A 25,408-nucleotide genomic window follows, 5' to 3' on the forward strand; every position below is an offset into this window, starting at 1 on the left:
TCAGCTGGATGAAGCACTGGAACTGAAACAACGGTTCATAAATAAGTATATTTTTATGCGAATGAAGAATGTAACATTAGGCATGAGTGTAATTTTACTGACAGACTTTTTTTTAATTTCAAAGAAGATTATATTAAGAATAATTGAAGTTGTAGTGAATTACAAATATGCAATCGATCATGACACTAAACCAATAACAGATTCCCATATACGTCCACAATTTATCACTTTTTAATCATTAATCAATATACAAAGTGTGCGCGTTGATTTCTGTAGCATTGAAATAATTCACACAAAAAGCCTTTCAACTTACAACTTACAATTTCTTCTCTCTGTTTCCAAATCCATCCACTAAGTTTTGCTCCCAGAAGATTACTTCTTCCAGGAAACAGGGACTTCAGTTCTTCTCCCTTCCCTTAGCTTCCATACTTTCCCATCAGGAGTTTTTTGTGCATACAGTCTCACAAACTCTTTGCAGGTCTTCTTACAGTCATAGCCTCTCATGTCCCCTGAATAGTAGTTTGTGCGTAACTCAGGCCCCAATTTTTACTGCTTATTTCAAGCTGCACATATCTGACTGCAGCTGTGTATTTTTACCATCCCCCTCCTCCCCTCCTGCTTCACTTTCTCAATTTTCCTTTCAATTTAGCAACAAAAGTTTAATGGTTAAGATAAAAAATATGTAATAGGTAAATTCCATGTATATTAACAGCTCATAAAATGCTCCAGATTAGAAGGCCTGTTTTAGTTTTGAAAATATTTTGAGTACCAAAAGCTTTGCAAGAGCTGTTAATTCAGAAAGGACATTGTGGTTACAGAGAAGGAAATACTTTCTTCTACATTGATGAGAAACGTTTGTTCCTCTTGCATGTAGACATGTAGCTCACTGAGAAAGAACTGTACAATATGCACTGGTGATTATCCATTGTAACAATGGATTTGGTCATAAACCATATTTTCTAGTTGGTTCATGGACCTAGTATTATTTGCACTAAGATAAATAGCATTTACATTGGGGGAAAATGCAACAAAGGCCTCAAGCCGACATGTGAGCCCTTCCTACAACTTGGAAGAAGCGAGGAATGCTGTCAAGGCAATTGATCTACTGGATCAAATTGGTTCATAATAAGTCCACTCAGATAAACTAAAGCAGAATACAGCGGATGCTGGAAATCTGGAATAAAAATAGGAATAATTAGCAGATCAGGTAGCATCTATGGAGTGAAAGACAGAGTTAACACTTCAGTTCGTTCTGACGATAGGTCAACAACCTAAAACAAATCATGATCTCCAAAATAGCTTAATGGCATTTACAGTCCTCGAAAACTACTAGTTAAAGCTGTGCTGGAGACCTATAAAAAGTGTCAAGAAACCATTCATGCCACGGCTGTTACGTTCTCTAAGGCTTTAGAAGATCTAGTATCCAACTTAGATTGAGGAGGCACTGAGATAGTTGCCTTTTTGTCCCCACACATAGTTAAATCAGGGAATGTAATGACATTTTCAGGGGGCTTGTAGGGATCTAGAAAGAAGAATCCACTGCCACCCCATTTGACTTCACTACTGAAAGAGTTGGCACACCTCATCACTAGAGGGAATATAACTGTGAGGGCTACATTCCAGGGGAGTGGAATATCACTCTGTTAAATACATGAGCAGCAGAAATTGTGAAGCAATGCTAAGCTCTCTGTTTACAGTAACCACCTATAAAGTTAAAGAAGATAGTTTTCCTGGGACAGTTCTCAAATTCATGATTTCCTTTGCAAACAGTTTGCAGTTGAGGCTATTTAGTGATACCCTATTGGCTGGAAAATTCAGTGTTTTACATCTGCACTTGGTATTCCTGAAAAGCTTCCAGAGATTTTGGCCCTTCCTAAATCTATGGACCTTGGACAGCAACATCTAAAGCAAGCTCAAAATGTCACTTTGCTACAATTCATGCAGGCACATGATTTGTCCAGCCAACTAGTTGACAACAGTAAATTTCAGAAAAACAGAAAACAAGCTGCTCACAAAGGAAGGAGGAGAGCTGTCAGCAGGAGGTCTTACCCATCTAGGGTCTTCAAAGCACACTTCTCCTTCCTGCACCTCAACCAGGAGCAGTATATTTGGCAGCAGGGTTTCACCAAGGAGAATGTTGCAAAACTGTGCTACCTCCTTGAACTACATGTGCAGCCTCAGAGTAGGGTGAAGACAGCACTACCAGTGGTCGTCAAGGTGAACATGACCCTCAATTTTTACACCAGTGGATCCTTTCAGGCTGGAGCAGGTGACATACACAACATACTGCAGTTTACCATCCATTGCGGCATCCAGGATATCACAGAGGCCCTATACGCCAGGAGATGTGACTTCATTGTCTTCTCTCTAAGCAAAGAGAAATAGGAGGAGTGGGCTTTGCCAGGATAGCGGATTTCCCCATAGAACCATTGACTGCACACACTTGGCCTTGCGGGCACAGCATTTAACGGGCAGATGCACTAAAATTGCAAGAGGTACCACTCATTCAATGTACAGTTGGTGTGTGACAATGTCCAGGGCATCATGTTGGTGAATGCCAGCTACCCGCACAACATTCATGATGCTTTCATCCTTTGCCTGTCCAGCTAACTTTGCGCCACCATGTCAAACCAAAGGGTGGTTGCTCGCCGTACATGTGGCTATTGACTCCTTTCCACAAGCCAACCACACGTGGCCAGCGCTCCTACAATGAGAGCCATGCTGCAAGTAGGAAAGTCGTGAAGCAGTCCATTACCATACTGAAGCAACGGTTCCACTGCCTGAACTGCTTGGTCAGCTGCCGTCCAGTACTAAGAGGGTGTCTCATGATTCGTGGTGGACTGCTGCGTCCTCCACAACCTGACCATCATGAGGATGCAGCCCTTGCCACCAGGGCTTCAGCGGCCGCCTCAGGAGAAGGAGGAGGAAGGGAGGAGGCAGCTGATACATCATCGCTGCAGGACAGGAGGTCCATGAGCATATCATCAGACCTCCGCTCCCCTGAATAAATCCCTAGATTCTCATGGCTCAATTTACCCATCCTCTGTTATGGATCATCACAGCGTCATCTTGGCCACAATCCTGAAATAAAAGACACCACAAAACAATCATTCCTCACCAACTTTATCCAAGAACACTTCCAATACTCCATACAATACTTGCCTATTCACTTTTGTACATACCCTCAGTGCCTTTTCTTGCAGGTGCCTCTGCTTGGCCTAGTGCTCCTAAGCAGCGCTACCCCAGTGGCTGCAGCAGGTCTGATGAAAGCTACTGACTTTCAATGGGGGAAACTGCAGATGGCTTTGCAGGATGACCTTGAGCAGCTCTGGCCCATGAGGGCCCTGCTTTGGACTGCATCACCTCAGCATTAGCGGCGGCAGACTGAGCTGGCTGGCTGATGGGCAACAGCAAGGGCAATGCTGGAGTGCCAATGATGGAGCATGAATGCTGTCATCCTGAGAGAGGAAAGCAAGTTTGTGCACCACAGAGCCACTGCTACTCTCCCAGGGTGGCACCTCAGGAATTCTAGTAATCTGTTGGAGCACAAATTGCTGGAATGCTGTGAGACCTTGCAATCCCCTTTGAACACTGGTATCTGCAGCCATGATGGCAGTAGTCTGAGCCTACATGGCAACAGAGATCTCATGACCTCAATCAGACATTGGCAACCTGCACTGCAATGGTAACTTAGACATCAGCCATCAGACGCTGCAGTATGGTTGGGTCCACAAGTGGAGTTAGCCATCGCTTCTACACTGGAAAGGATGGGCTCCAAGCTCTGCATGAAATCCCGTGGTAAGTTGGTCCTGTCTCCTCCATGCTCCTTAATAATGACAACAGGTTCTCTGACAGGCTTGCCAATGCACCAAGCATTCTGATGTACATGTCTATCAGCCTTTTAATGTATACCCATGGAAGTCTTCATCTGAGTCCTCTACAGCAGAACTTGCCTGTGACCTCGCTGTCCAGTGAGCTGACACACATACTCTATCCTTTCCCCCGACCTGGCTACAGCCCACTGATATTTGGTGAGTCATCAAGTGCTGATCCCAGCTCTATACTACTGTTACGGCCAAGTGGTAAATGGTGTGGGTGGTTCCCACTGTTCACCCCCCAAAAGATTGCAGCAAGTGTTTTTGTTACGAGGGTTTTAACCCATTTGTGTTGCAATTGTTAGATCAACAGACAGTGACAGGTTTTCTTGTAGATTTAAAACAGAAGATTAACTACTTATTGAGCAATATTCATTCCCAAAATGGTTGTAACTGCATCCACACACGCATTCATTCATACGCACACAAAAACACACACACACGAGATAGATAGAGATGAAAAGGGGTAGGTAGTTTGAAGTGAGGTAGGTTTTCAGGGTTTACAGTAAACCTGTTGAATCCTCTTGGTGGTCAATTTCTCTTTTAAAGTTGCAGGCCTGGGTTTTGTAGATCTCTGTGGTAGCTGAGACTTCAAAGAGATGGGGAACCACCTTCAGTTCTCTGCTGCACAAGTTGAAGTGTAGAATTCACAGCAGGGCACCTTCTTTGGCTTTTGATGTTTTTTTCCAAGCTCTCAACTGGACAGGCTTTTGTGATGTTTGTCCTGGTTCTCTCTCTCTCTCCCTCTCTCTCACTCTGGAGGACTCCTTTAAGGTCAAAATGGTGCCTTTGTTGGGAGACATAGATCTCCTTCTCTGTGGTGACAAACAATGGACCAGGATGTGGTTACTTCGCACCTTCTTTGTTTCAGAAGAACGCATTCAATTCAAAAATGTCTCTTGATGGGTTCAGGATGGGTGTAATTGATACCTCTTAGCTTGGAACCTATCCTATTGTTCTTACTAGACAGTAAAACAGTTTGAATATATAGGGTTGACCTTTGGTGGCCATTTTGCAGCATATTGTCCACTTTTTAAAAGAAAAGTCAATTTTTTAGAACTCTTCAGGTTGTGTTCTTATATTTGAGCTCACCAGGCTCTTTAAGTCCAGCCTAGTGTATCAGTGAGTGTGTTGCAATGTCTTTAGGTGATGTGCCTTTCATAACTGAATAGCTTAAAGTATGTGGAAGCTGTGAGGTTTGCAGCAGTGCTAAGTGTGTGAGGATGAGGTAGAGCATATGAATGTTAAACATGAGCCCTGATTGCTAGAGATTGTTGCTCAGTGAGTGATGGGGTGTGCTGCATTGAGCAGTATGTGAGGTTGCTGGTGCAGTTACTGGGATATGGTATTTGAAGATTCATTCACTGACCTTGATCACACGTGTGAGGGTCATTGAACTTGTTCTAGCACTGTATCCAGGTCCTCAGGGCAAGATCCCTGGCATTGACCTCTGTGGCTCTCTGCTTCCACTGACTTCACAATGTCTGCCTGGAGGGCCTTCTGGCCACTTACGGATACTGCACATCTCTCCTCCTTTCAACCACCTGCACTAAGGCCTCCAGCACTGCATCCAAGAACCCAGGAGCCATCTCTCTGGCCTGCTGTGCCATTACCCAGGTTTCTTCCTGCTCCTAATGTATTTCCAGCCAGTTGAATGAGCTGCTGCAGCCAGAGAGATGGCTCCTGGGTTCTTGGATGCAGCGCTGGAGGCCTTAGTGCAACTCCCCTTTAAGAAGTGCAGGCTATCTTTAATAGGCAGGAACTTGGACCCCTTGCTGGGCATGCAACCACTCAGAATCACGTTTAGCACTGGGCTGCACGCCAGTATCATGAAAATCAGCAGGCAGCACAAAGTTTCTGTGGTGTAGTGGTAATGTCCCTGGATGAATAATCCAGAGGCACCGGCTAGTGCTCTGGGGGACATGGGTTCAAATCCCACCACAGCAGATGATGAAATTTGAATTCCATTAATAAATCTGGAATTTTAAAAAAAAGCTAGTTTAATGGTGACCATGAAACCATGTCAATTGTTGTAAAACCCCATCTGGTTCACTAATGTCCCTGAAGGAAGTCTGCTGTCCTTACCTGGTCTGGCCTACATGTGACTCCAGACCCACAGCAATGTGGTTGACTTTTAAAAATGCTTTCTGAAATGGCCTAGCAAGCCACTCAGTTCAAGGGCAATTAGGGATGGGCAATAAAGTGAGGTTGCTGGTGTGTTACTAGCCTGCGGCGCCCACATCCCACGAACGAATAAAAAAAAAATGCTTCATTGCTGGTTGTGAGGATGACAGCATCCGGGCCAACAAAAATCACCTGGAAATCCTATGAGCAACTAGCGAGGCAAACTGGGGAGAAAGAGAGCAACACAAACTAGGGGATGGGGGAGAGACAAACTGGGAGAGAAAGAAACACAAACTGGGGAGAGAAAAAAAAACTAGGGAGGGAGAAAGACAGAGAGCAACACAAACTGGAGGCAGGGAGTTTATATTGGGTTGTGATGTGCAATGTTATATAATGTGTTTTATTACTGGATTCAGGCAGCTTTGCTGATTCATGAACATTGAGTCTTACCTCCCTGAGGCTGAATTTCTGTAGTGGGGTGTGAGAGTCAGAGAAATCATTAGGTTTGATTTTGATTTTATTTGATTCTATAACTTGCTGTGTATTGTAAACAGAAAACAGTATGAAAACTTCGGTTAGAACTTACCTGTATAAATGATGCTTTTGTTGAAGTAATGGAATTTACTTGCTGTTTCTCACTACAGTTGATTGATACCGTAGAAACGTCCCAGAAATATTTCTATTTAGGCATCACTTAACCATAAGTCTTTCAATTCTTTTCTGTGTTGTCTTTCATTTATAAATTATGTTATTCCTCTCACTACAAAACAAAAAGCCAAGCATTTTAGCTGGGGCTTGGTGATGCTCAGATACACAACTAAGGTAAATATGAGGTAATAGGGTAGAAGAAAGCATTATATAGGCACATTCCAGCCACACCACATGTATTGGGTCCTTGACCTGAGTAGCCATGAATCAGCAGGATTGCAGACCCAATCTGTCATGCAAATCCTGAAGATTTCAGAAGCTGCTTTCCATCATTCTCTCCAAATGGTCCCCAAGACTTGAAGAAGAATGCAGAATCCTGTTGCTGCACCAGATCACTCTGTCTTCCAGATATTTTCCAGCCCCACAACACCTCCTTTACCCAACCCCCCACTTGTCCCCTCTCGCTCCCCATCCACTCACCCCAACCCGCCTGCAGGCCACAGGTGCTTGTAGAAGGTCTAATCTGTGGTTTTGTGCAGCTGTTCAGACAAACGGCATCCTGTTATGGAAAGTTTTAGCTCCCTCTAGTGTAAACTTAGAACAGTTTATAGAAAATTATGAAGGTATTTTGTTGCACACTGGAGGTGCTTGTGACTCAAAACAGATTGAACATTTCTTCAAAGTTGTCTTTTATGTAAATTATGTCAGTTTATCCTTCTCTGATCCTGTTACAATATATCATTTTGCATTCTAAATTCAGCAAGCACATCACAAAATGTGGTGCACTTAAATTATATTTTTCATATATAATAATGCTGTATATCATTTGAAAGTTGTGTCAGGCACGTACAGTGGTAATATTTGCCTCTCTCTGTTTCTCTTGCTGTCTATCGTCTCCCCCCACCCTCCTTTTCCATGCCTCTCATCCACTGTTGCCATGGTGATACAGAAAGCTTCAATTATAAAAAGTTAACAATAATAACAATCACAAACAGGGCATTTTGCAACTTTATTCAAAGCTAAGACAATTCAGAACCACTCACTTCAGTGTATTCTCCAGATCCTCTTGGGTTTTCTCTTCTTCTGAAAGACAGTAGCCATTCCCTTGTTTTTAATGACTGCTGTAAAGCCATATCTTCATCTTTCCTGGGCTTGTTACATCATATGATGGCCAGCACAGTCTATCAACAGCTACTTTCAAGTGTCATGTTGCTAAAGCAGCAAGGGAGGCAGGGACCTTAACACCAGCATGGCCTGGGTGGAAAGAGACAGCACAGAAACATCACAAAGTAAAACTGCCACCTAAACAGCCATTGAATGTTTGAGAAAAAGCAATCAGAATTGTCATTATTTGTGTGAAGCAATGGGCTGGATTTTATGGTCAGTAACCAAGTTACTACAGTCATCACTGACCTGGAAGAAAGCTGTCCACAATGATCTAGCGATCTCTGTGAAGTGGATTTCCTCTTTCCAGATGGCAGTTTAAATCTGGCACCAAATCAAGGGGATATATTGGGGTGCAGCATCTGTGAGATCAGCAAGTGGGTGAGCAGCCAATCACATTGAAGTATTCATACGCGGCAAACTAAGAAATTAAAAGCACTTAATATCTTTCAATTATAATTTAAATTTTCAGATAGTGAAATAAATGATTATGAGTGCATTGGGACAGAAGCTAAAATAAAGGTAAACACACTATAAAAAGTTTAAATAGGTAGAATTTATCATATTGGAGAAATTTGACATTCCACAAATATAAAATTACTCTTTCAGGGCCAGTGAGTGTGTTTAGCATTAGTAATGAAGTTAGTACACCATTAAAAATCCAGTTACACCTCATTCAACATGGTGTAACTTTCTCAAGGGATTTTATAGTGAGGCTAACAGCATAAGAGTGGAAGTCTCGTCAATTCAAAGATTTTGCATTGTTTACAGTCGGGGGTGCCTCAACAGAGCACCCGCTGGAGAAGCTAGAATCATTGACAGCAACCTTTGGGTTTCCACGTTATTCTGCACATGTGAGGACTCCAGAACCTGCTGTCAGTTTCAGTGGAATAATGACAGCGAACGCTGACAGTTTCCCTATCATTACGACCACAAAATCTGGGCCAATGAATCAAAGAGCAGCTTGGACTCGGGAGAGAGAAAAAAAAAGTTCAGTATTGTTCCCATTGACTAAAGAGAGACCCTGTGGTGACTAGATTTAAAAAAGGAAATGTTTCACAAGTGGAAAATTATAGGCTCATTAGTTTGATTTCAGTTATAGGAAAATTACTAAAAAGGTTCATTTGGGGTAAACTGTGAAACCTTAGCAGACAAAGGCTTATTAGGGAATTTCAACATGACTTCTGGAAAAGAAAGTCCTGTCTCACAAGATCACAATGTAAATACAGGTGAGGAAAGCCATCCTTCCATTCTACTTCATCCATCCAGACAGATCCAAATGTCCCCGAAATGTAGCATTTAATTATTTCTTAAATGATTCTAGGGTTCTTGCCACCATTACCTCATCCGTTAGTTTATTCCACATTTTGATCGCTCTTTCTATGAGGAAGTATTTCTTGATATCAGTCGTAAAATTACATTTTACCAGCTGGAATATTTGCCCTTTTATTCTAGTCCCACAGTTTAAAGTAATATTCCAGATTAACTTTACACCCTTAACAATCTTACATGTCTCGATAATATGGCTTCTCATATATCTCCTTTCCCAGCTGAAAAGTCCAAATCAAACCATTCTTTCCTCATAATCAGAATGCAGGAATCCTGTAGCTCTACTATATAATGCCTCCAGCACTTGAATGTGCCTATTATTTCTTGGCAACCAGAAATGGATGCAGTATTTAAGATGCACGGCTGAATATTGTTTTCGATGAGCTCGGAGGCAGGAGGGCTGGCAATATGGTGGGAGAAGTTGTCGGGAGGGGAGCCCAAAGTCATCCCACCGCCATGCCATATTGCCAGTGGAGGGAAATGTGGCGGCATGGCCACCCACCTGGCAGCCAATTGAGGCACTTAAGCAGCCAATTGAGGGTCACTTCCCGCCTGCACGGGCATTCTCTCTGCATCGGGAGGGCCCACCTCTGTGTGGGGAGACCGCCAGGTAACCCTGGTGGCCTGCCAGCAGGTTCTATGGGTGGAGCCCTCCTTTATGGGCACTCCATGGCCCATGAATGGGCTCTCCGATGACAATGGCTACCCCTGCTGAAAAGACACCACCGGTGCATGAGGACAAAGCTTCCCCCCACCCCACACCAATTGCTGGGGCCTGCCTGCCTGCCTGTCCCCAGCTTCCCCCAGTGACACTGACCTGTCTTCGAGAGTGGCCGGCCATCCTGACACCTTCTCCCTGGAGCTGCAGCCTCAGCAATGACCATCACTAGCAGTGGCGCTGCTGAGGCTGTTGAACCGACAGCCTTCTGATTGGCTCAGCAGTTCTTGGGGGCGGGCCCCCGTCCCACCGGCAATATGCCGCACAGGGTCCCACCACCAGCCTACGTGGGGTTGCTCCTGCTTTCAGCCCAGGTGGCGGGTTTTCCAGATAAGCTGCAAAATTCAGCTTGTAGTTTGCCCAGAGCACTGTACAATTTGATCATTACCTCTCCTGATTTATAATTACTATTTTTGCTATACAGCTCAACATTCTATCACCTTTGTTAATTGTTAATCTGCATTGGTTGGACATATTTAGCACTAAGTCTAATAAGACTCCTAGGTCTCCAACTTCATCCTTAACTATTTCAACACTATTCACAGAGTATCCACTAGGCAGGAGGAGCGGCTGTTTGATGCATTTGGAGGACTCCTCTCAGGGTGTTTCTAATGTGGGCGGCGGCTTCTCAGCCCCTCTGTCAGTGGCACGAGCGTCTCACATATCCGCAATGACTGAGGACTTGCACCAGAGGCCCTCGATATCATGGAGACCTCCAGACATCAGGGCAGCCATTGGGTACCCAACAAGGACATCCAAAGCCAAGGGGCAGCAAGATCAGCAGCCTGCCTCCACCTTAGCTGACAGTGCAGGGGGAGCAACTTGTAGAAGCATGCATTAGCGATTTAAGAACAGTGCCTAGCTGCACTCAGGGCTCACAGGTTAATATTTTGTTAAAGCATGCAATAAATATGGAAAGTAGGAAAGCCATTAGACTGTATTAGCATGTTGCGAGCCTCCCTTGCTCGTATCTCATTGCAGCTTGCCTGTGGTCCCCAGGGTTCTTCATCATGCAGCACCTGGTCAGCACCTTACTCCATATCTTCATTGTTGGAGGGGACATTGCTCTGCACAATATCCTCATGGATCAAAGCCTCTCTCCTCTGTAGCGCCAGGTTGTACAGAGCACAGCACACCACTACAACATGTGAGACCCTTGCTGGGGCATTCTGAAGGGTGCCATCGCATTGATCTAGGCATCTGGACCTCATCTTCAGAAGTCTTATGGCCTGCTTGATGGTCGCTCGAGTTGTCCCATGGCAGGTGTTGTAACTCTCCTCTGCATCAGTGCTTGGGCTGCTCACGGCCAATAGCCACATCTTCAAGGATGCATCTTTGAGGCATGCGGGAGGTCTGAAAAGATATGGCACCTGGGACTGCTTTAGTATGTAGGCATTATGGCTGTTTACCAGGAACCTTGCACAAACCTGCAGGAAACATTTGCAGTGATCCCAAACCAGTTGTACATTGAACAAGTGGATGTCCTTCCTGTTGATGAAGGCCGCTGCCTGGTCTGTGGGAGCCTTGATGGCCACATGTCTGCAGTCAATGACACCCTGCACCTGGGGGAATTCAGTGATGTCCTTGAACCTTACAGTCCTCTCAGCCTGACTGTCCCAATAGGTAGAAAAGAGCACATATTGACTGGTCCTTTTGAACATGGCATTGCTGACCATCTTGATGCAACAATGACCTCAGGTTATTGACCCACCTGCCAGAGGGAGTAGTTTTTTTCTATTTACTCCATCGAAATTTCCCATGATCTTGAAAACCTCTATTAGGTCAGCTCTTAACCTTTTCTGTACCAAGGAGAGCAGTCTTTTCCAACCTCTTCTTATAACTGAAGTCTTTCAAACTTGGTAACATCCTGGTAAACCTTTCCTGTACCCTTTTAAGGCCCTTACATCTTTCCCGATATTGGCGTCCAGAATTGTCCTCAATACACCAGCTAAAGCCTAGCCAGTAATTAAAAAAATTCTAGTATCATCTCTTTGCTTTTATATTCTATCCTTCTATTTATAGACCCAAGTAATCCATATGCTTTCTTACCCACCTTATCAACTTGGCCTGCCACCTTTAAGGATTTGTGTTTATAGACACCAAAGTCTCTCTGCTCATCTAGAGGACATTTAGAGGACATTGACTTTCCAACGTGCATCACTTCATAATTCTCCCCATAAAACTCCATCTGCTATACTTCTGCCCATTTCGGCATATTGTTTATGTCATCCTGAAGTCTACAACTACCTACAATCTTCTACATTGCTAAGCTTCATATTATATGCAAACTTTACAATGCTGTTCTCTGCACCTGAGAATAGGTTGTTCATAAAAACTGAAAAAAGTAATGGACCCAAACCTGACTCTTGGGGAACACCATTGCAAACCAGCTCCCAGTCTGAAAAACATCCATCTGCCAACACACTTTGCTTCCTGTCACTGAGCCAATTCCATATCCATTCTGCCATTTTCCTCTTAATTCCATGGGCTTCCATCTTCTTAACAAGTCTCCTGTGTGGCACTTTGTTGAGTGCTTTCCAAAAGGGAAACTAGATAAAGACATGAGGGAGAAAAGAATAGATTATTTTGACAGGTTTAGATGAAGAGGAATGGGAAGAGGCTCGAGAGGAGCATAAACACTGGCATAGACCAGTTGGGCCCAATGGCCTGTTTCTGTGGTGTATATTCTATGTAATTCACCCTTGTCTCTCACTCCCCAGGAATCCTGCTGTCTTATCGTCCTTGACCCCTGGTTGCAACTCATTTTGCTGTCCTGCTTAAACACACCCTTTTGCTTATAAAGAGACCCTTACTCCTCAATGAGCCTTGGACCTTTATAACCATTTACTCCTTGCATAGCTTCTTACACAGTCTTTGACTTACTGCCGCGTTTCTACTCCTCTTCCCACATGCACCTGGAAGTTAAAATATATATTCAATTTTTAGGAAATACTGATTTTAACATGATCGCACAAAACTGTTTACATTTCTTACATTAAAAGTGCCTATTTTTAAGTTAATTAATCAGTCTCTCTCTGTAGACATGTGTAACTTACTTCTGTCCTCACGAGTTAGCCAATAGGCTAATTCTGTAATAATCATGACATTCTATAGCTGGACCACCGGGAGGTGTCCTTGTATGGGACAAAATATTGTAAATATATTTTTTCTTTTAGAGCATCCCACATGATTGGAAATCTGATCTCATGTGAGAATTCATGAATTAGAGAACAGTAGAAACTCTATAATGATCAAAATGTTCCCTTTTCCCATTCATTATCGTTAAAAAAGCACTATGAAGTCCATTGGCAATTGATCAACATCTAGAAATATAATTCCATTAACAGGCATTCTCCTTAACATGGGCAATGCCATTAACTGGCATGTGCCATTTTAGTTGTCACAAGCACTTACACCAGTTACCATAGTAGCATGAAGCAAGCATCATAACTGGTCTGTTACATTGTTGGTATGACAAGGGAGGCGGAATCCTATAGTTTCTGCCAAAACATAGCATGCTTATCTAGATGCAGACAGGGCTTTGTGCAATGACCATGAAGCAATAGAACACCTGACAATCTCAACTTTCTGTCAGCCATTGTGAAGCATGCCGAGAATAATAAGTAATAATTAAAAAAATGTTTGTCATCAGAACCATAAATGGCTAGTTCCTTTTTTTATAAAACTTATTTATTTAAAGAGTGTTAAATGTTTGGAGTAATCTATTAATCAATATGATGGAAGCAAAAACATTTGGGTCATTCAAAATAGAATTAGATGACATGATGAGAAAGTTAATATACTAAAGTGACAAGCATTAATCCCTGCCTTTTCTCATGCTGTAATATATAAAGAACAAAGAACAGTGCAGCACAGAAACAGGCCATTCGGCCCTCCAAGCCTGCGCCGATCTTGATGCCTGCCTAAACTAAAACCTTCTGCTCTTCCGGGGACCGTATCCCTCTACTCCCATCCTATTTATGTAATTGTCAAGATGCCTCTTAAACATCGCTATCGTACCTGCTTCCACCACCTCCCCCGACAGCAAGTTCCAGGCACTCACCACCCTCTGGGTAAAGAACTTGCCTCGCACATCCCCTCTAAACTTTGCCCCTCTCACCTTAAACCTATGTCCCCTAGTAATTGACTCTTCCACCCTGGGAAAAAGCTTCTGACTATCCACTCTGTCCATGCCGCTCATGACTTTGTAAACCTCTATCATGTCGCCCCTCCACCTCCGCCGTTCCAGTGAAAACAATCCGAGTTTATCCATGGATGGATAAACATTGTCTTACCAGCCAGTATTACAGTAAAACTTCTTCAACGGAACTTGGATCAGAATGATATATTAAGATTTAATTATAACTGTAAATGTCTGCTTGGGATCTCCATTTTCTGAAACAGGTGCATGCTGTATTAGAGGCTGCCTGTATCTGTTTGCACAGCAGGATTTAAGATAGTCTCAACACTTGTCAGCTCTTTTGTCTCAGTAAAGTTTCTTTTGCTGTTCTTATCAGTGGAATTAAACTAATTAGTTTCTTTGCTTCTTAAAGGAGCCAAAAAAACCAAGAAGCAGAGCTATTCTATTTATTACATTTCAATTTCGTTACTGTGACTATTTCTCAGCTGTATCTTAGTCCACTGCTCAGAGAGCTCTGCACTCAGTTGCTTAGCTCACCTGGGTTGCCATGACATTACTTCCCCCATTAATGAATGTGTGCATTATAGCAGTGGTTCTCAAACTTTTTTGTCGGCAGACCACGTACGCAGGGCAAAACATTGCACCAACCACCGACCGGTCCTATTCCACCCGCTTTTGCTTGCCACTGTAAAGAAACGCATCAGAATTAAGGGGAACTTATGGAAACTATAAATATTTCACTGCTTTTTTTCTACTAAATGTAATAAATTTATGTGCATTGTTAATTAAATATCATAAATAAATTATTCATGCCAGAAACAAAAGTATAGACATTTTCATATTATAAACATTAATGCTACAAGAGAACAGGTTTATTTAAATCATTCTAATATGTTATAAAATCGTCACAGTAATCTTCTTCTGAGAAACTATTACTTACCTTACATCGATATTAACTAAACAAAATCAACAGTAACATAAATCTTGTTTATAAAGCTACATTGTTGTTGCTCGTGCTTACGACTCATGCCGCACACGTGGGAGCTGGTCTGGTCTGGTTGTGTGACGTCACGTGAGCGTGGGAATGAAGGTTCTGGCCTGTTCTCTCATATGGCCTCGGCCTGGCATTGTGCATCAGTGACTTGCATTTTGGACCAGCTCTTAGACCACCTGAAGGACATTCGCAGACCACACTTTGCGAACCACTGCATTATACCACTGAAAGCTCACAGCTTATGGCATCATGTCTCTTTAAGTAATGAAACTTGTAGGACCAAGATTTACATAACTATCAACCTACAACAAAAACAACTTGCATTTGTATAGCACCTCTAACATAGTAAAACATCCCAAAGCTCTTCACATGAGTGCACAAAATAATCTTTAAAATTCCTTCCCAGGCTTTCTTTCCCAAGTGGAAGTTGTTTTGTTTTCCTCATGCATGATGTTTGTTAAAATATTTTTAGCTTTTTGTGCAAGCCTTGACCCAAATGCAAATTATATCTGCATCTAAACTCCTTGCAGTATCTTATAAAGTGGGAGGGTCAAGCAACTATTTAAATCAAGTACACAATACTGTAGTTGTCTTAGTGATGCTTCTTGTATTGCCCCAGGCAATATCAGCAGCACACAAATAAACAAAACAACAAACAAAACAAAAGATAGTATTTAGAGACTGTACCTTTAGCCCAACAGAATGTTTCAGGCCATATAGTTGTTGCAACTTTTAAATGGGTTAAGAAGGGTCACTGATGTGAAACGTTAACTCTGTTTCTCTCTCCACAGATGCTGCCAGACCTGCTGAGTATTTCCAGCATTTCTTGTTTTTATTTCAGATTTCCAGCATCCACAGTATTTTGCTTTTATTTTAATGAATAGAAATACTTGCATTTATGTAACACCTTATCATATCAAACTTTCTTTTCAGGTTCAATAACTATAGGTCTGTAGACATACAAGTCATGCTATAGAAATGCACATCTCATGGCACTACCCTGTCATCTGCATTTGAATGTGCCAATGGCATCATTATGTATAACACAGTGGCGCAGTGGTTAGCACCGCAGCCTCACAGCTCCAGTGACCCGGGTTCAATTCTGGGTACTGCCTGTGTGGAGTTTGTAAGTTCTCCCTGTGTCTGCGTGGGTTTCCTCCGGGTGCTCTGGTTTCCTCCCACAGCCAAAAGACTTGCAGGTTGATAGGTAAATTGGCCATTATAAATTGCCCCTAGTATAAGTAGGTGGTAGGGGAATATAGGGACAGGTGAGGATGTGGTAGGAATATGGGATTAGTGTAGGATTAGTATAAATGGATGGTTGATGGTCGGCACAGACTCGGTGGGCTGAAGGGCCTGTTTCAGTGCTGTATCTCTAAATCAAAAACTATAAAACCCTAAACCATTCACTTTTTCAATTCCTCATTAAGCAATTCCACGATTTAGCAAATTTAGCATTCAAAATCAAGAAGGATCTCGACAGAGTAGTTAGAGAAAAACTGTTCCCACTCATGAAAGGATTGAGAATGAGGACACAAATTTCAAGTGATGGGTAAGAGAAGCAAAAGTGACATGAGGAAAAACTTTCTCACGCAGCGAGTGGGTAAGGTCTGGAATGCACTGTTGAGAGTGTGGTGGAGGCAGGTTCAATTGAAACATTCAAAAGGGAATTAGACTGTATGCGAAAAGGAAGAATGTGCAGGGTTATGGGGAGATGGCAGGGAAATGGCACTGAGTGAACTGCTGTTTTGGAGAGCTGGTGCAGACATGGTGGGCCGAATGGTCTCCTTCTGCACTGTAACAATTCTGTGATGCTGTGAATTGGATCCCTATGCCCATGTTACTTCAGTAAGGCTTACAATAGATGAATGTAAGCTTCCACAGAAAGACGAGAACAGGAACATTTCAATCGTGAATGGATTTCCTTCTCTTCACCCACTAGGGCGGCACAGTGGCGCAGTGGTTAGCACCGCAGCCTCACAGCTCCAGCGACCCGGGTTCAATTCTGGGTACTGCCTGTGTGGAGTTTGCAAGTTCTCCCTGTGTCTGCGTGGGTTTCCTCCGGGTGCTCCGGTTTCCTCCCACATGCCAAAGACTTGCAGGTTGATAGGTAAATTGGCCATTAGCAATTGCCCCTAGTATAGGTAGGTGGTAGGGAAATATATAGGGACAGGTGGGGATGTGGTAGGAATATGGAATTAGTGTAGGATTAGTATAAATGGGTGGTTGATGGTCGGCACAGACTCGGTGGGCTGAAGGGCCTGTTTCAGTGCTGTATCTCTAAAAACTAAAAAAAAACTAAAAAGAAAATATATTAATTGCATATTAATTGTCCTATGAAGAAAGATTGAGCAGAATGGGCCTATACTTTCTGGAGTTTGGAAGAATGAGACATGATCTCATTGAAACATATAAGATTCTGAGCGGGCTTGACGGGGTTGTTTCCCCTGGCTGGTGAGTCTAGAACTAGGGTACATGGTCTCAGGATCAGGGTTTGATCATTTAAGACTGAAACGAGGAGAGATTGATTTCTTCACTTAGAGTGTTGTGAATCTTTGGAATTCCCTGCCCCAGAGGGATGTGGATGCTCAATTGTTGAGTATATTCAAAGCTGGGATTGATAGATTTTTTGACTCAAGGGGAATCAAGGGATATAGGGATCAGGCAGGAAAATGAAGTTGAGGTCAAAGATCAGCCATGATCTTATTAAATGGTGGAGCAGGCTTGAGGGGCCGTATGGCCTACTTCAGTTCCTATTTCATATGTTCTTATGCATAGGATTAATGTAAGCATAGACATTCCACATTCCTAATTCTCCCTATACTAAAGAAGCTGTATACCTGATAGGCATAATGTACCAGAATTTGGAGTAGATTATACAAGATAAGGAAATAGTACAGTAATTATATTATGATGTGCTGAAAGCTTTGAATGAAAATCTGGGAGCATGACAAGCTGTCTGCATATGATCCATCAAATCTCTCAAAGACCACTGCTTGAAAACATTGTCTAATATTTCATGATTGTTTTAGCAAAACAAAAAACTTGGAGCACTGCATATCTTTTCCAGCTGTGGAGATATGTGTGTTTTCTATCACAAAATCTGACAAATAATTTCTAGTCTTTATTATAGTGTAGAATAAATAATTACATTATGTTAATAATCACAGTGCTGTGACTAGCTAAAAGAGCATTGTAACATTGCTGGTGTCAAAACAGCACAAGAGAATCACTTTCTGTCTCGTTGGGGTCCTATGCTTGAAATCATTTTATGCTGTCCAAGTGGGTCTCCTATTGCTCACCTTAGGTCAGATGATATCGACTTTTATGACCAGAGCACCATACCTTGTACTGTACAATATATTACTCAGCTGCTCAGGTGGACCTCTGTTTAGGTACACTGTCCCATTCTGGCCGCAAAGTCTAATTGCTGCAGATAAGCACAAGTTGAGGTCAATCAGGTTTTAATTGCTTTTTGGTGAAGGAGGTTTGTAGGTTGGATAATTCAAATTCAAATTATGCTTAAACAAGTGTCCACTGCTGTTTTTGTCCAATTGTCGAAATCAAGTCACTGGACAATTTCACTTTTGATCAGCACAACAAACAGATTCAAATTAACAAGCTTATACAAAGGATTGATATGTGAGCTCAATCATCATTAGAATTTTGCATTGGTGCAATAATATTATGCATTTCTTTTGTGACCAAGTGAAATACAGTGAGGTTTTTTTTATCAGATAAGCATGTGAATTATTAAAAATAATGTTAGATATATTACAATAATAAATGTTTTAAAGGTGAACATGTGGTAGTTTAAGCATTCAGTTTTATCTGATGCTGAGTAGATCACTGGCCTAACTTTTTTTTAAAGAATCACCCTTATTCATGTCATCTAGGAAGAGTAAGAAACGTGTGCAGAATCATACATTTCCCAAATAACAGCATGTATTCCAAAATAAATTTGAAGATACATAATTTAAAATATCTGGATATGGTAGTGGTTCTACAACCATTAAGGTGTTAAAAATGTCATTGCACAGAACAATCACATATTTTAATTTAGCACATGTTAAATCGCAGCTTTAAAGTCACAGGAGAATGCCTGATTTAAATTTTTTTTATTGTTTTGTTTCAAAATCCTTTGAATAACCAGCTGTTCATGCAATGTTCCTGCAGATAAGTGATTAAAAGATAATAATGGTGCAACACTTATAGGTCAAGGCAAAGTATATTGGTCAGGACTAAATCCATTTCATAATTAGAAGATAACACACATATCCTGTTGTCATGCAATATTTGCCACGTGTAATTGCATATTCGTCAAGAGATATATATCAATGCTTGGGGGTAAAATAGGATGGGGTATCTGATATCTGATTAGACAATGGGTGGGAGATCAGTTTTGAGTAGAGTGGGAGACCACTTTTGAATCAAATGAAGTGGGATTTGAGTGTAGGGTCGTGAATTGGGAATATCGTAAACCACCTCCACTCTTTGCAGCAGTATTTTATCCAACACCATTTTTTGTATGAAACAATTGTTTGATATTTGTTAATTTTGTGTATATGCCTTCCTGTGACCCAAGTTTAATATTCTGCTTTATTTACATGAACCATTTCTTCTGTTATTTTAAAGATCTGGATCATGTTTCCTTTAATTCTGCTTTGCGCCAGCTCAAACAGGTTCAGTTCTGTGCATCTATTTATATGACTTAGAAGTCAAGTTTCTAGAATTATCTTTGCTGCTTTTCTGTGAACTATCTCCATTTCACTAATGTTCCTAAGAATCACTCCAGTGCATACTGGAAAGAAACTAATCTTCTCAGTCATCTAATTTTATTTTATTCTTTCATGCGATGTGGGCATCGCTGGCAAGGCCAGCATTTGTTGCCCTTCCCTAATTGCCCTTGAGAAGGTGGTGGTGTGCTGTCTTCTTGCATCACTGCAGTCCATCTGGTGCAGGTACTCCCACAGTGTTGCTAGGAAGAGAGTTCCAGGATTTTGATCCAGCAACAGTGAAGGAACAGCGATATAGTTCCAAGTCAGGATGCTGTGTGGCTTGGATGGGAACTTGCAGGTGGCGATGTTCCCGTGCGTCTGCTATCCTTGTCCTTCTAGGTGGTAGAAATCGCGAATTAGGAAGGTGATGTCGAAGGAGCCTTGGTGAGTTGCTGCAATGCATCTTATACATGGTACACACTGTGAGTCAGTTTTGGAGGGAGTGAATGTTTGTGGTTTGTGGATGGGGTGCCGATCAAGCAGACTGCTTTGTGTCGAGCATCTTTAGTGTTGTTAGAGTGCACTCATCCAGACAAGTGGCGAGTATTCCGTCACACTCCTGACTTGTGTCTTGTAGGTGGTGTTTAGGCTTTGGGAAGTCAGGAGGTGAGTTACTCACCGCAGAATTCCCAGCCTCTAACTTGTTTTAGTAGCCACAGTATTTATATAGCTGGTCCAGTTCAGTTTCTGGCCAATGGTAACCTCCAGGATGTTGACAGCGATGCTAATGTCATTGAATGTCAAGGGGAGATGGTTAGATTCTCTCTTGTTGAAGATGGTCATTGCTTGGCACTTTTGTGGTGTAAATGTTACATGCCACTTATCAGCCCAAGCCTGGATGTTGTCCAGGTCCATTGGTAATGGGGTGTGGCAGAATAGAAAAATAAGTAACAATACATGGGTGGGGACAATTCTTTGGGGGGAAGAAATTGAAACGTGCTGCCAGTAAAAGTGCTATTACTGTGTAATGACTGTTTGGAAAATTACATACAATCTAAAGTTTTGATTAAAGATATGGGCCCAAAATGCTGTAGTGATTCCATGGGTCTCTTGCTAAAACTCTCACAGAAGACCACAGGAACCCAATAGAAAGTGACAGAGTTCCCCCAGGTTGTCCTGGGTCTCCACCATTTCCAGGATTTTCCAATTTTCCTTAAAAGACAAATAAGATCAGGGAGAAAAGTCAGGCAAGCAGGACTCTCTGCATCTTGAGTTCCCATGTAGTACTGGAGAGCAGTACCCTTTCTGAGATAAGGCATGCCATATCGTGAGGTGGCAGGGTGCAAGATGGTAGTTGGGGTAGGAGCCCAGGCCAGCGAAACAGCAAGGACCCCAAAGAAAGGAAATATATATATATATATATATATATATATATATATCTTGATCAACCTCCTTTCACAGGACGGACATGGTTAGTTTCTAGGCAATGCCCACTCTCACCCCAGCCAGTACAATCCCAGTGTAACTGTTAGGTTCACATCCCAAAGAGTTTTGGGGTCATTATGCGATTAACTTATTAGCGCAAGGCATTGTCAGTGCAACTTTTCCACCAATAAAAGTCCAAATTTCAAACTGTAAATATATATATCTCCCTAGCTATTTATTTTGTATTAAAGATTTTGCAATGTGCACTCAATTCTTACATAACAATTTATGCAAGTTATACTTTCCTTGTCACACTTCCTGGTCGCACTTTGTTTATTGGCTCTAATTAAAATTGCACCAAAGGGCTGAAGAGGTAAAACACATTCAAATCAAAAAGTGAGGAAATTAGCTAGAAACTTATTCATGAGGTACAATCAAGGGCTTGTATAAGCATCCAATCCTGAATGGATAGACAGGACAACTTACAATAAAAAAGGAAGTAAACCAATCGAGTTACTTTTTGGAGAAAAAAAATCAACAGAAACTGAAATTTTTAATATATAAAGAAGGATTTGCAACATAAAAATAGATCAAAATTACATATTTTAGAATAGCATAATAAAACTTAACTATAAAGTTATAATTTTTGTCTGAGTTTTGTTAATGAGTAGCTTCATTAATGATGTTAATTGAAGGTCTCAGCCATCTTCCAGAATCTTCAGCTTGGACTTGATAGTTTTGCTTCCAGCTATGACTCTGGCAGCTGAAGGCAGATCCTATAGTCTGAGCATGTGCAGTGCACACTAATTTCCAGGGTGTATTATTATCAACAAGTACTTGTAAATTGTTTCTGTTCTATTTCCAGCTGCAGCTGCTAGTTTAGCCTGCAGAGTTATTTTAACATAATCTAAAGGATCAATTTGAAATGAGTTATACATTAAAGTGTACACTGAATGTCTTTTTAAAACAAAGAGATCAGTTGAGGGCATGTGTATTTGTGTGTGAGAGAGAAATTGAAAAACAGAAATGCACCAATATTCAGTACAAATATGGCAGACCACTAATTACATCTCTGTGGCAGATTTTGTTATGTTCAAACTGAAAACAATTTCATTCATTTTTTTCAGTAAATAAAAGGGCTGGATTTTACCAGCACCCTGACGTCAGGGGTCGTGGTGGGGGGGCCAGAAAGTACTTCCGGGAGAGGCCCGCCATGGGCCTCGACGCTGGGAAGGCCCCGCCCCATTTTACTGGCAGCGGCAAGGCCTCATGGCAGACCCCCCGCACTCAGCAACGGAACCTTAATCTAAATATTTAAATAAATATTAATCACTGAATAATTGCTCATCTTTCCACGGCAGCCGACCCACGCCAATATTCTGGCAGGTTGACGGAAGTCCTGCCTCTTCGGATCTCCGTTTGGAGATCCAAGATGGAACACTGTTGGGGAGGGGAGAAGAGTGAAATTTTCAGGTGATGAGCAAGGAAAACATGTACTATTGGCTGAGGGGATGGTGGGAAGGGATTGAAGGGCAAAGGCAATAAAGCTCAGGGGGGAAAGTTCGGGTTGAGAAGAAAAGTTTTTTAAGGGAGAGGGGGCAATAAATGAATTGTTAGGTCATGTGGGGGGGTGGGACAGGGGCTTCAATCTTTTATTAAACATTTAGATGTAAATATACCATCCATTCCTCTTTAAAAATTACAATTACCTGTAAGGGCTTGAAGCCCTTGAAAAATGGCGCTAGTGACTGCACGGTGGGGCCAGACGCCATTGCCGGGGATGGAGCGCCTGCCACCCCCCCCCCCCCCACGTCACTGGGGGCGAGCGGCCCTCCCCTTCCATGTAAATGATCCGCCGCGCGAAATATCGTGGTGGCTCAGCGGCACACAACTTTCACGTGCGCCGCGCCTTTTTTGAAGCTCGGTGACGGAGGCCTAATTAAAATATGTTGATCAATTTAAATTAGATGAATAAACACTTACCTTTTCACGACAGCCGCCCCGCTCCAATATTCCAGTTGGCTGTCGGTACTCCCGCACCTTTGGATCTCCATTCGGAGATCTGAGGCAGAACACTGGTTGGGAGGGGGGATGAGTGAAGTTTTCAGGGTGAGGTAAGTGGGGAAACTCTTGCTATTGGTTGAGGGGATGGTGGGAAGGCGTTTAAGGTCAAAGTTAATAAAGTTCAGGGGGGAAAGTTCAGGATCAGATGAAAATTCTTTTTGGGGGGAGAGGGCAATAAGTAAAATGTTTGGTCATTGGGGAGGGGTGACAGAGGGTCTTTAATCTTTCATTAAGTTTTGAAATTAAACTGTAACATGCATTTCACTTTAAAAATTAGCATGACTTGTAAGGGCTTGAAGCCCTTTAGAAATGGCGCCAGCCCCTGTCATCGGGGGCGGGCGTTCCACCCCCTCCATGTAAATGAGCTGTCGCACTAAATATCGCGGTGGCTCAGCGGCGCACATCTCGTGCATTCGCCATGCCATTTTTGAGATACTGGAGAAGGTGCAAAAAGATTTATTAAAATGATACCGGAACTGAGAGATTAGACCTATCAGAAAAGACTGGAAAGGCTGTTGCCCTTTCCTTTAGAAAAGAGAAAACTGAGAGATGACCTAATAGAGGTTTTTAAGGGTTTGAAAACCTTTGATAGGGTACACACTGGGAAGATGTTTCCATTTGTGAGGGAGATCAGAAATAGGGGCTAAAAGTATAAGATAGTCACTAATAAATCAAATAGGGAATTTAGAAAATCATCTTTACTCAGAGAATGGTTAGAATATGGAACGCACAACCATAAGCGGTAGATGAGGCAAATAGTGTAGATGCATTTAAGGGGAAGCTAAATGAACATGTGGGAGAAAGGAGCAGAGAGTTTTTTTTTATTCATTCATGGGATGTGGGCGTCGCTGGCTATGCCAGCACTTATTGCCCATCCCTAGTTGCCCTTGAGAAGGTGGTGGTGAGCTGCCTTCTTGAACCGCTGCAGTCCATGTGGGGTAGGTACACCCACAGTGCTGTTAGGAAGGGAGTTCCAGGACTTTGACTCAGCGACAGTGAAGGAACGGCGATATAGTTCCAAGTCAGGATGGTGTGTGACTTTGACGGGAACTTGCAGGTGGTGGTGTTCACATGTATTTGCTCCCCTTGTCCTTCTAGTTGGTAGAGGTCGCGGGTTTGGAAGGTGCTGTCTAAGGAGCCTTGGTGCATTGCTGCAGTGCATCTTGTAAATGGTACACACTGCTGCCACTGTGTGTCAGTGGTGGAGGGAGTGAATATTCGTGGATGGGATGCCATTCAAGTGGACTGCTTTGTCCTGGATGGTGTCGAGCTTCTTGAGTGTTGTTGGAGTTGCACCCATCCAGGCAAGTGGAGAGTATTCCATCACACTCCTGACTGTTGCCTTGTAGATGGTGGACAGGCTTTGGGGAGTCAGGAGGTGAGTTACTCGCCGCAGGATTCCTAATCTCTGACCTGCTGTGTAGCCACAGTATTTATATGGCTACTCCAGTTCCGTTTCTGGTCAATGGTAGCCCCTAGGATGTTGTAGTGGGGGATTCAGCGATGGTAATGCCATTGAATGTCAAGGGGATATGGTTAGATTGTCTCTTGTTGGAAATGGTCATTGCCTGGCACTTGTGTGGCGTGAAGGTTACTTGCCACTTATCGACCCAAACCTGGATATTGTCCAGTTCTTGCTGCATTTCTACACAGACTGCTTCGGTATCTGAGTCGTCGTGAATGGTGCTGAACATTGTGCAATCATCAGCGAACATCCCCACTTCTGATGTTATGATTGATATGCTGATAGTGTTGGATAAAGAGGGGTGGTAGGAGGCTCGAGTGGAGCATAAACACTGGCATGTTGCAGTTGGGCCAAATGGCTGTTTTTGTTTTGGTACATTCTATTTAGTTCTCCCCTGTTTCCCACTCTCCAGGGCTCCTGCTGTCTTCCAGGCCTAGGCCCCAGCTGCAATTCATTTCCCTGAAGTTGATGGAGTGATGGCTCTGTGCACTTGGCCATGCCAGTCCGAGGCTCAAGTCAAATTCAGCTTTGGGCCTCACTTAAATGCTGCCAGAGAGATGCAGCTGCCATGTGGGCACTCTGCTGCAAGAAATACGTTGATTCCTGCCCTGAACCTGGGGTGTGAGGCAATCCCAATGGATGGGGGCTTGATCCGTCCAGCAACAGGCCAGAGATTTTTGGGGGCCCAGAAGGAGCACTTCTAACCTACTGCTGCCAAACTCGGTGGCTCCCCTTTAATTCTT

At 42.7% G+C, this 25,408-nt stretch overlaps 1 protein-coding gene and 1 long non-coding RNA gene across 4 annotated transcripts in view; one reads left to right on the forward strand and one right to left on the reverse strand.

The window, feature by feature from the left end:
- The window catches only part of LOC137383387 (genetic suppressor element 1-like), a 319,556-nt gene that overhangs the window by 1,170 nt on the left and 292,978 nt on the right, over positions 1-25,408 (forward strand). The gene's annotated exons all lie outside the window — the stretch shown is intronic.
- On the reverse strand, positions 112-12,403 carry LOC137383397 (uncharacterized). Of its 2 annotated transcripts, XR_010977398.1 has the most exons (4): positions 12,218-12,403; positions 8,061-8,173; positions 7,691-7,901; positions 112-1,174 (listed from the first exon to the last, which is right to left on the reverse strand). It is a non-coding gene; the product is annotated as an uncharacterized lncRNA (long non-coding RNA). The 2 variants fall into 2 exon arrangements; XR_010977400.1 differs by lacking the exon at positions 8,061-8,173.

The sequence above is a fragment of the Heterodontus francisci genome, chromosome 2 (assembly GCF_036365525.1).
Source record: "Heterodontus francisci isolate sHetFra1 chromosome 2, sHetFra1.hap1, whole genome shotgun sequence".
Classification (NCBI taxonomy): Eukaryota; Metazoa; Chordata; class Chondrichthyes; order Heterodontiformes; family Heterodontidae; genus Heterodontus; species Heterodontus francisci.